At 38.9% G+C, this 12,142-nt stretch overlaps 1 protein-coding gene across 8 annotated transcripts in view; it reads right to left on the bottom strand.

Annotated features, from left to right (window-relative positions):
- Positions 1-12,142, bottom strand: part of BMPR1A (bone morphogenetic protein receptor type 1A) — a 142,662-nt gene that overhangs the window by 40,831 nt on the left and 89,689 nt on the right. Inside the window, exon 1 of one of the 8 annotated variants that reach the window (XM_035023270.1) lies at positions 7,757-7,773. The exons of the other annotated variants lie outside the window; for them this stretch is intronic. The gene's annotated coding sequence lies outside the window, so the exon portion shown is untranslated. Of the gene's footprint in view, positions 1-7,756; positions 7,774-12,142 lie in introns of those variants that run through there. 8 annotated transcript variants of the gene reach the window in all.

Raw genomic sequence — 12,142 nt, 5'->3', positions numbered from 1 at the left:
CCTAGTTCTACTCTCTATACTGTTACACACGTGCCCTTTTTAACTATGAGTTGCAGAAAGATGACATCAATTTTATGTTCTAGGTAGAGGCACTTTTCATATAGTATCCTGGCAAATTTAAGAGAGTGAATTCTGATGTAAGTCTACGGGTTTCAAATATCAGCTCCAGTATTTATCTGCGATGTAATTTGGGAGAAATTATTCAAGCTGTCTAGATCTCAGTCTCCTTAGCCACAAAATGGGAATGATACTACTAACCCAAATGCACCTCGGTATTAACCATTCGGTAAGTAACAGCCCTCTGTTGTTACAGTTGTGATTACTGTTATTAATAATATAAATACTGATGACTTTCCCTTTATTTGTCCCATCATATTAACTGTTTCTGTGATCATGACATAGCAAAACAGTAACCATATTTTACAACCATTCCTGAAACAGAGTATTTTATAATTCTAACATCTGAAAATAAAGTATTTTTTAAATTCTTGGAATAACTCATTGGAATTTTTATATTAAATTTAAAATACCTAACCTTGCAAAGCTAAGGATATAAGGAAACATAGACCTTTGAAATGCTACATGATCGAAATTTCAAAATGATGCTGGTGTTTAAAAGTTGTTCAAATAGGCATCTAAATAAATTTATTTTCCATTGCTATATACATAGATCGGTGCTGTTTCTTCTTCAGGAAAATAAAACTAAGGCAAATTATTCAATAAAATATAAATAATTTCTTTTTAAATAAAAAATTACAAAGCTTGGTAAACAGAAATACGGCTAAACCAATAGTTGATTCAGAATAAAAAAAAAAACAGGAAAAGGCTGAAGTCAGCTGAAAAAACAGACTAAAGTCATTCTTTCCTCTTCCCGTTAAGCCCCCCACCCTTAATTTTTACTCTCTAGTAGTGAGGTTTGGGAATTTTCAACAAGCTGGCCAGCTGCCAATTCCATAAAGTGGTGAGGAGCAACTCCCCCTTCCAGCGGTCCCTCCCCCTAGGCAGCTCCAGGCGCCTGGCCTGACAAGCTTTCTGAGAAGGACTAGACTTACTGCAGACTTTCTGGCTCCACAGCCATTGTTTGCATGGCTGCTTTGCTCCTTATCCAGAGCTTGGATTAGCATAAGAATATTGTCTTTTCTCTTAACCAGCAACCCATCTATTTCTTCCCTATTTCCAACCTCTACTCCCATCAATCCCTGAGCTAATATATACACAGACAACTGTAGTAACACCGCTCATGGCTATTTTTATATCAGTGTGAAAAACAATCTCACCCAAATCTAAACATAAACCCTTAAGAAAATAACATGCTTAAATAAATAGTTATATAAGTGTATCTGTGGTAATACACAGGAATCTCACCAAAAAGTCTGCCTTGGAGGCTATGCTGTGAGAATTTGTGATGGGTGAGACGTTCATAATGAGGTCTTTTGGAAAGTCTGAAAAAGGAGCAAAGAGAACCAACCAAGTTCCACTTTTCAGAGACATTTCTAACTGCCATGTCTTCAACACCTTGAGGTCACTAATTTCATCGTCACCACTGAAGTTACTTCCTAACTAGACTTAACCTTTTCCCAACACTCAATTATTTATTCAAAGCAAATTTAATGCATTTAACCTTTGTATTTCTGCTAAATCGTCCCCTCTTTATTCAAAACCTTTCACTTTCCTTCTGAGCCAAAAGACTATTCTCCCTAACACAAGTATGAATTCTTCCAGGAACAGAAAGGCAAGACAAACTAGTACAGCATTATACATTGCAGATGCATTTATACGTCCTATATCCCACACCAGGGGTCTCAATATTAGATGCACAATAAATGCTTCCTGGTTTATGAAGTATTTTTAAAAACAGGAGATAATCTATTTTTAACTATTCAACTTTGTACTACAAATCCCCAACCTAGTTACTCCAAAGTTTTTTTTGTTCATTTATTTCTATTAAAGGAAAAAGTTCACAAATAATTAGAACTAGATTATGCTACACATCAATCTTTGGCACATCTACGCTCAGAAGAGATTCTTACTGGCAGCTGTGCATTGAGGGGGTCTGGGTGTTGTTCTGTCTCTCCCCTGGAATAAGCACAAATGACCAAAAAACAAGCCAAGTGGTTGCAGAAATGCCTGGGAGGCGCAGCGTTTGGTCATCCCTGTTTAGGTGTATTAGGGGTAACGGTGAACAATACCTTCTGTGTTTTCTGCACAGTATTTTTACTCAGATAAAATCAGTATAAAATGGTAGTGAAGAGTTCAGAGTCTAGCATACGCTAGGTCTTCTGTGCAGATTAAATGAGAGAAACTCATAAATATTACTTAGTGGTAACTTCATGTTAGCATATCACCATCTTTATAATTTGCAAATTAGTTTTATGTGCATTATACCATCCGTATGACCCTTACGGTAAGTAAGATTATTCCTACTCTGACAGAGAAAAGACAGGCTCAGAGAGCTAAAGCGACTTGCTGAATTTCATATAGCTAGCAACCTGAGGAACAACTAAACCCAGGTCTTTGAACCCTAAGGGCCATGTTTTATCAGTCGGTACGTGAGTAAGTCCATCAAAAAGGAAACAGGAAGTTATTTTTTATTGAGCCATGTAAGATTTTATTTCATCTTCACAACTCTGCGAGGAAAAAGTGAAGCTCAGCAGAGTTTCAAAACTTGCCCAAGATCACACAACCGGTAAGAGGCAAGTCTGTTGTGACAAAGCCCAAATTTCACTCACTAATGCAAAGTCAGAAGCCAGTAGGTAATGAGAAAAAACCCCGAAAGTGGTAGGCTCCTCATTACACACCACTGCTGCTCAGAAAGGGAAAAAACTCTCAATGCTCTACAGTGTGGCACTGAGCTGGGATACTGCTAACATGTCTTTTACCAGCTAGCTCCCTCACAGGCTCTGCCAGCAGGGGACTGAGAGAAAGCTGGAGGAGGGAGAAGGGACTTGCTTCTTCCTCACCTTGCTGTTCCCTGTCAGCCACCTGAGCCGCACCCGCCGCACAGGCAGCAGCAGTAAGTTCCTAGTTTCCAACTTGCTGCCACACTTCCAGAACCAGCTTCATGGCCCACATTCAGACCCAGGGGTGCCGGCACCTCAAGGTCTGAGAGCCAGCTCCTCAGGACCTATGCTCTGAGCTCCTCAGGGGCCAGGAGCAGCCGGGCTCTGAGCTGCCGCCACAGGGGCACACATTTCTCCAAGCATCTAGGTTCTGAAATCTCAGTCTCTTCGGGGTGGTAGCTGCTTCCCACAATGACCATTTCTGCTTAATCCCAGTGCTCCACTGGCTTTTTCAACTCTCTAATACCTGTGTAGTCAATTCCCTATACCAAATTCTTCCTGTGAAAACAGCCACTGTGGTTCCTGACTGGGCCCTGATTGATACAAATACTTCCAGAAAACGGACCTCAGAGAGTAACAGACAGACTATACACACACACCACACACATATTTTTATATATATTCACTTCACCAAAGAGAAGCCAGCAACATAGCTAACATTTCCTAAGTGCTTATAAACTGCATTTTAATACATATATTCAAAGAGTTCTAAGATATTCTGACCTTAGGAATAAATTCTTCTAGACTCAGCAAATTTCACTTCTTCTCCCACAAATAAAACCTATCCAAGTTAGAAGTTTGCTCAGGATTGGCTGGGCTTTCTATTCTAACCTATGTGACCCAAAGTCAAAATGCTTGAAAGAATACCAAAATTTGGTTATCAAAACAGATTTCTCATTTCCTTAAGCAACACTACATGTAATCAAAGACTTTCGCTGTGGCCAAAAAACTAATTCAAATGTTAAATCAATCTTTAAGTGGAATATATTCAACTTCCAGAACTAAGGAGAAAAAAAAAAAAAGAACAAAGCAAAACTTTAAAAATAACAACAAAAAACCCCTACCCATATTTCACTCAGGAAACTAAATCACAATATATCTGTATTTATGCCCTCAATATGAAAAAACAACCTTTCAAAAACAGTCATGAGCTTTTGCAAGTGTGTCCCTCCCTAAGAAGATCTGGAAATATGCGGGTGGCTTTTTGGTTGGTGACAAATGACCAAAATAGAAAATGCAATGCAATTGTGCAGGGAGAATCCCTCAAAACAAAGAACTGTCTCAACCAAATGTCAATAGTGCTCTCCTTGTTGAGAAATCCGGATTCTTAATTAAATGATCTACCATTTTTCATTATCTAAAGGCTCCTGTGTGGTTCTAGATGTTCAAGAAGCAATAGTATTAGGCCTCTAGGAAGAGAAAGTATCTTGATCAAACTAATGTCTGGATGCAATTTTACTTTTACTTTACTTTTTTTTCTTCTCACTTGACCACTTTAAAAAAGAATCCCAGGGCGCCTGGGTGGCTCAGTCATTAAGCGTCTGCCTTTAAGCTCAGGTAATGATCCCAGGGTCCTGGGATCAAGCCCCACATCGGGCTCCCTGCTCAGCAGGGAGTCTGCTTCTCCCTCTCCCTCTCCCTCTCCCCCTGCTTGTGTTCCCTCTCTTGCTGTGTCTCTGTCAAATAAATAAATAAAAATCTTTAAAAAAAATAAAAATAAAATAAAAATAAAAAAGAATCCCATTCTTGCTGTATTAACCACAGTGCCTGCACAAGGCAAAAACAACTGAAAACCATTTCTCTCCACTTTTGTCTCTATTTACAATCTTTTAAAAAAAATTCAGAGCACACAGGTTTCCCTGAAGCTCCAGGAGTAGAGGCTCTGTCCCAGACTAAGCCACTCAGCATATTCCATCCTCCATGCCAGAATGAAAAGTTCAGGGGAAAGCCAGTCTAATATAGTCTCAGGACCGTGGCTAGGCCTGCGGAGACACCGTCCCTCTTCAGACTGAATAGGCCTAAGAAAACAGCTGCCCAAGAAGCTTTTGGCAGTTACGTTGGCACCAGAAGGGGAACCAGAAGGCACAGCCAGGAGACTAAAAGAAGCCAGGTCCTTACAGCCATCAGTGAGTAGCAACCTTGCCTGAAGCCTGATAACAGGCACTTTTCAGTTTACAGTCCCTTTTAATTTAGTTAAATTCCCTTTATTTTTTAGGTCAGAAGGAGTCAGTTTTTCCTTTAGAACCAAAAACGTTCTAGTTGATAGGAAGGTTTAAGGGAAAGGCACACTTGAGTATTCTGGGCTAGATTAGCATAAAATGAGTAATTCTGAATAAACTAAACAACAACATAGACTGGTATGAGAAAAGAGTTCCTTTAAGATAGCTCAAGTAGCATACCAATTTACTTAATGAGACCAGCAGCTACATAATTTATTACTCCTGGTCCTTCCCCTCTTACCCCCTAAATCTGCTAGCCCCCTCAGTCTTTCTCACCTCAGCTAATGGCCTCTCTACTTTTCAAGTATCTCAGGCCTAAAATCTTGGGAGTCTTTTTTTTTTTTTTTTTTAAAGATTTTATTTATTTATTTGACAGAGAGAGACACAGCAAGAGAGGGAAGACAAGCAGGGGGAGCGGGAGAGGGAGAAGCAGGCTTCCCGCGGAGCAGGGAGCCCGATGCGGGGCTTGATCCCAGGACCCTGGGATCATGACCTGAGCCGAAGGCAGACGCTTAACGACTGAGCCACCCAGGCGCCCCTCTTGGGAGTCATTCTTGACCATTCCCTCCTTCCTTCTCATATTCCATATCCTATCTCTCAGCAAATCCTGCTGGTTCTACCTTCAAAATATACCCAGAACCTATGTGCTTCTCACCACCTCCACTTCTCTCTCTCTGGTCCAAGACACCAACACTGTTTGCCTGGATTACTGAACAGCCTCCTAACCTTCTCCCCACGTCCACCCTTGTCCACCTACAATATACTCTCAACACAGCAGCCAAAGGAGCGCTAGGAAGCACATTAGGTCACGTCAGCCCTCTGTTCACTCCCAGTAAGAGCTGAAGTCTATGATGGCCCACAGGACTCGAGCTCCTCCACTCCAGCCACACTGGCCTCCTTGTCCCTGACACATGCCAGACCTGGCCCTGCTGCAGGACCTTGCATTCGTGGGTCCCTCTGCCTAGAACATTCCTCCCCTAGACATCTGTATGATTTGCTACCTTACCTCTTCCAAGGGCTTACTCAAATATCCCTTTCTTATTTATAGTGTTCTTGCTCACCCTATTTAAAATTGTAATCCCATCTTCACCCCTGGCACTCCTATCCTCCTTCCCTGATATCTGTTTTTTTCTCTTTAGCACTTGTCATCCTATAATTTGATATACAATTTACTATTTATTTTGTTTACTGCTTGCTACCTGCTCCAGAATGTATGCTCTATAAGGGCAGGGGTGTTAGTCTACTTTTTTACCCTGTATTTCTAGCACCAAGAAGAGCGGTTGGCACATAGTTGGTATTAAATAAATATTTGCTGAGGCAATGACCTGAATATAGCAGAAGGAATTAAAACATCATGCCAATTTCTTTTACTTTTATATACAAATGAGACCTTCCCAAACAGGCTGTACTGTGGATAAACTATTCCATTTCCTTATCTCAACACAACTGAAATGATACAAAAACCACACCACTTCCTCCTGCTCACTTCGAGCCCTGACTTGTGTCAAGACCCTGTGAGGAAAATTTTCCACTGTTCTCACTGCATATACTCGAGTTTGAGATATAAATTAAAAGGTCTTAAGAAAGTCTTGTATAAGTAAACATAACTTCTCAAGATCTAAAATATTGCTTAAGGCAAACAATGGCTTGGGTTATACTTTGACAGTACCACATAGTTAAAGCAAGTTAAATAACTGTGGAAATAATCACAGACAAAAAGAAAATACAGCCCTTTGGTACAAACAATGGTCTGACAAAAGGAACTTCAAAGGACTACCTAAAATCAACTGCAATATTTCAGTAAGTAGACACAAGTAAAGGTTCAAAGGTAATATCTGTATGTAAACTGTAAGTCACCAAAGGCCCTGAATAAGACCAGAGGGTGTTAGAATCAGATCGTTAGTAATTCTTCCCTGTATTTAACCACAAACTATAGGAAACTAAACCTTGCAAACCTGTAGGTCTATGAAAGAATACCCTCGAGATTACAAATTCCAGCTTATTAAATGGGAAGCACCTGGAAACCCAGGGAGCACTTCTGGCCTGTGGATGAAACATCTACTTTTTATTTTGTTACTCTGTGTCAGAATATTGTTGTCAGTTAAAATGCGCTGGTTTAGAGTGCTTTGCTGAAGAAGTTCTATGGCATGGGATGGGCTTTTTTTTCTCCTTTTAGTATCTTTCAGCTGAGGTACCTAGTTTAAATATTTATCAACTTACATTTTTATTTTAAAGAAAGGTAAAAAATAAAATAAAATAGAAATTAAAAAACAAAATTTAAAAGGGGTGCATGGGTGGTTCAGTAGGTTAGGCGCCTGACTCTTCAGCTCAGGTCATGATCTCAGGGTTGTGAGTTCGAACCCTGCATCAAAAAAAAAATTTTTTTTAAATAAGGAAAGGGGGGTGCCTGGGTGGCTCAGTCGTTAAGCGTCTGCCTTCGGCTCAGGTCATGATCCCGGGGTCCTGGGATCGAGCCCCACATCGGGCTCCCTGCTCAGCAGGGAGCCTGCTTCTCCCTCTCCCACTCCCCCTGCCTGTGTTCCCTCTCTCACTGTCTCTCTCTCTGTCAAATAAATAAATAAAATCTTAAAAAATAAGATAAAATAAAATAAAATAAAATAAATAAAATAAGGAAAGGACTGTACATAGCATCTTCGGCTTAGGGGACCTAAGAGTTAGTTCTAATTCTGCCTTTACCGGCTCGCTGATCCAGGCCAATTCACTTCCCTCTCTGGGCCTTAGTTTGCTCATCTGTAAAAGAAATAATGCCATGAGGTCTTCCATTCGCTGTGAGTCTGCAAACTGTGCTCACTGAATACAGTGCTTCAAAGATTTCACCTAAGAATTACCTAGGTGTTATTGTACACCTGAAACTAAGATAACACTGTATGTTAACTATACTGGAATTAAAATAAAGTGGGTTTACCACCGCTGCTTTAAAAAAAATTACTTAGGTGCTGAGTAAAGCAAGGCAAACACCATAAAATCTGAAGTAACCACTATTCTGAATGTGGTATTTAACATCCATGTCTCCATAGGCTTTTGCTGTATGTAGTATGCATCCCAAACAATATATAGAATTGTTTTGCCTATTTTTGAATTTTTTATACCTGTATAAAAGCTGTATTGTTCTATATGTATATTTTTATATTTGCTTATTTTTCAATCAACATTGTGAGTGATTTCCATGGTAGATACATGTAGTTCTTTTTCATTCATTTTCATTGTTATATAGAGCATTCCATCCTATGAATATCTTACAGCTGTATTTATCCATTCTCCTACTGGTCAACATTGTAGGTTGTTCCATATTTTGGTATAAGCAATGCTTACAATAAGCATAAGCATAATAAGCAAAGCAATACATAAACTTGAATGGCTGCTTCTGTTGTTGCTTGAGCAAATAAATCTGCAAGGCAGAATCCGAGAAGAAGGAATCTGAGTCTAATGGTAGTCTTGGTAGACATTTTGGTAATTTCACTGGGACTGTACCATTTTGCACCTCCAAATACACAACACTGATATAAGGACAATTTTTAAATACTCCTGAAGGACACAGTATACACTTAAACACAGGGAAAGACATATTGCATTATGTATAGAAAGCTTCAATATCATGTATGTCAATTCTTCCTATGTTAATTATAAATTTACTGATATTCTTTATCACATTAAAGTTCCCTTCTAAGTTTGCTAAGAGTTTTCATCATAAACGGGGTTCAATTTTATTGTGTTTTTTCTGCATCTAGTGATATGATCAGTGTTTTCCTCCTTCAATGCGTTAATGGATAAATTAATTAGTAATAATCCATATTAAGAGCTTTCTTAAACAGTAAACTATCTGTGGTAGTTTTTTAAAGATGTCCACAAATTCTTTCATATTCCTTTTTTCAAGAGGTGGAGCCTAATTACTTGGAGAGTGTATGCTAGATTGAGTAACTCCCTTTTAACCAACAGTAGAAAGTGAAAGTGACAAAGTATGTGTTCTGAGAGTAGTTTTAAAAGGCAATGCAGCTTTCTCTGCTTTTTCTTGGGTCATTCACTCTGGGCTGAGGAACTGAGGCCTCCTGCCAATAGCCATTTGAGTGTACCATCTTGGAAATGGATCCCCCCACCCCCAGTCAAGCTTTCAGATGAATGTAGCCCCTGCTGACATCCTAACTACAACCTCATGAGACACCCTGAGCCAAAATCACCCAATAAACTGCCCTTAACTTCCTGTGTTTTTATTGTTTTAAGTCCCTAAGTTTTGGGATAAATTGTTATGCAGTAATAATTAACACACTATCCTTGTATTCCTGGGATAAATTCAATTTTTTCATTATTGAATTATAAATTGTCTGGTCTTTGTCCCTGGTTCCTAGAAGGGAACCCCTAAAGTAAATCCTTGGAATTTCCTGGGTAATAGGAGTATCTTTGTTATGCACGAGTCTCACAGATCATACCTGAGTTTATGACTCAGGATGGAGGGTGGTCACCAGAAAGGCCAACCATGTGATCAGAGGGTTGGGGAGGGGTCAGGGCTAAAGACTGAGTTCAATCATGTGGCCAATTATTCAGTCATGCCTACACAATGAAACGCCAATAAAAACACTATACACCACAGCTCAGATCTAAGTTTCCTGGTTGGTAAATATATCAATGTGCCAGGAAGATGACATACCCTGATTCCCAGGGGAAAGGAGGCTCCACATCTGGAACTCTCCCAGATCTCACCCTATGTGTCTCTTCAGACTGATCCCAATCTGTATCCCTTAGAATAAAATGATCATTGCACATGTACCACTTTCTTGAATCCTGTGAATCATTTTAGTAAATCATCAAATAAAATCTGAGGGGAGCATGGAATCCTCCTGGATTTGCAGCCAGTTAGTGAGAAGTCCAAGTAGCCTGGAGACCCCCAAACTTGTTACTGGCATCTCAAGTAAGGGCAGTCTTGTTGGGGACTGTGGCCTTATACCTGTGGAGTCTGACATTAACTCTGGGTAGGTATTATCAGAACTGTACTGCAGTACTGTAGATACAATTATGTTTGAATATACTCCTGCATTTGTTTTGCTAATATTTTGTTAGGTTTTGCATCTATGTTCATAAGTAAGACTCGCCTATTATATTATCCATGTCTGGTTTTGGTATCAAAGTTATACTAACCACATAGAATAAGCTGAGGAACTTTCCCTATTTTGCTGTTCTCTGGTACAAGATGTATAAATTTGGACATATCTACCACTAGAATAGTTTGACAGAACTCAGTTTTAAAATCATCTGGGCCATGGGGTGCGTGGCTGGCTCAGACGGTGAAACATGTGACTCTTGATCTTGGGGTTGTGAGTCTGAACCCCACACTGAGTGTAGAGATTATTTAAACTCTTTAAAAAAATAATAAAATCATCTGGGCGAAGGGCTTATCTGTGAGCACATGGGAGGGAGATGATCTTTCAGCATAAATTAAATTTCTCTGATAATTATAAAAATATCCAGATTTTCTATTTAGTCAATTTATTTTTTTAAAAACTGTCATTTTATTTAAATTATAAAATTTATTGATATAAAGTTACTCAAGGTATTCTCTTATTTTTAAGAAAAAAATCTCTTTTATATTTGAAGTTACACTCCCCCCTTTACATCCCCAATACTATTTGTGCTTTCAGGGTTTTTCTTGATCGTTCAAATGGTTTATTTTATCAGCCTTTTCAAGAACCAATTTTTGGTTTTTGTAATCCCCTCCTATGTATCTTAAAAAATTTTTTTTCCATTAATTTCAAACCCCAATTCTATCATGGATTAGCTAGAAGCTTGTTTAAGTTTCTCTCTGTGCCTCAGTCCTTTCATCTATAAAATGGGAATAATAACAGTACTCACCGCACAAGGTTGTAAAGATTAAATAAGATAATCCTTGTAAAGCATATGGAACAATGCAGGGCTAGATATTAAGTGTGGACTTTTTTTTAAGGTTTATTTATTTATTTGAGTGAAAGAGTGCGTGCACATGCACAATGGGAGTGGAAGAGGGAGAAACTCCAAACAGACTCCCCACTGAGCACAGAGCCCAACACGGGCTTGATCCCACAACCCTGGGATCACAACCCAAGCTGAAACCAAGAGTCGGACACTCAACTGACTACATAACCCAGGTACCGCACAAGTGCTGGCTTTTACCTTCATCATCTATTTATTTCTCTTGAATTTATTCTGTTGTTCTTTTCCTTATTTGTTAGATGCTTAGCTTATTAATATTTTTATTTTTTAATATGAGTATTTAAGGCTTCAGTGTGTCAGACAAGTATTAATATCCAAATTTTCTTTATTGTTCAGTTCTAGGTATTTTCTGATTTGTATTGTCATTTTACTTTTGACCTGGAGGATTTATAGAAGTATATTTTTAAATTTCCAACCATGGGTTTGTATATACTGTTTGTTATTCATTTTTAACTTAAGTGCATTTGTTGACAGAAAATATGGTTGATACGATTATTTGAAATGTATCAGAACTATTTATATTTTGAAATGTGTTAGAATTTACTGTACAGCCTAGTAAATGGTCACATTTAATAAATGCTAACAAATGAGCTTGTCATGCTCTCTGCTTAAAAATCTATGAATATTCTCATTGTAATAGGGTGGAATTAGCAAGACATAAGAAGGATTGTTAGAATCTGGCCCCTGCAGGGTTTTCTAACACCATCCTCCCACTCTTCCATATCCTTACAATGCTCCAACTATACTGAAATCACCGTAGCACTCTATCTTCATACGCATTCCCTTCAGACTTCCATTCTTTTGCACAGCCTCTGGGCTTTACCAGGTTAACTCTAATTCATTCTTCAAGACTTGATCTAAGAGTAATCTTGGCAGGCAATCCCTGATCCTTACTCATCAGGCTGAGTGAGGTGTCCCATCTCTGTACTTCTGGTGCACCCAGAACAGGTACCATAGCTGTTTCACAGCTCTTAGCTAACATTCATTTAAAAACTATTTATTAATCCTGTGGTATGTGCTCTACACTGATTACACAACGGTAAATGAGGCAGACTTAACTCCTCCTATTAGAGATGTACGTAGTCAGGCGATGTTTGGACTTAT

The sequence above is a fragment of the Mirounga leonina genome, unplaced genomic scaffold, assembly GCF_011800145.1.
Source record: "Mirounga leonina isolate KUSES-001 unplaced genomic scaffold, KU_Mleo_1.0 Mir_114, whole genome shotgun sequence".
In the NCBI taxonomy this organism is placed as follows: Eukaryota; Metazoa; Chordata; class Mammalia; order Carnivora; family Phocidae; genus Mirounga; species Mirounga leonina.
This window is presented reverse-complemented; position numbering and strand designations above follow the sequence as displayed.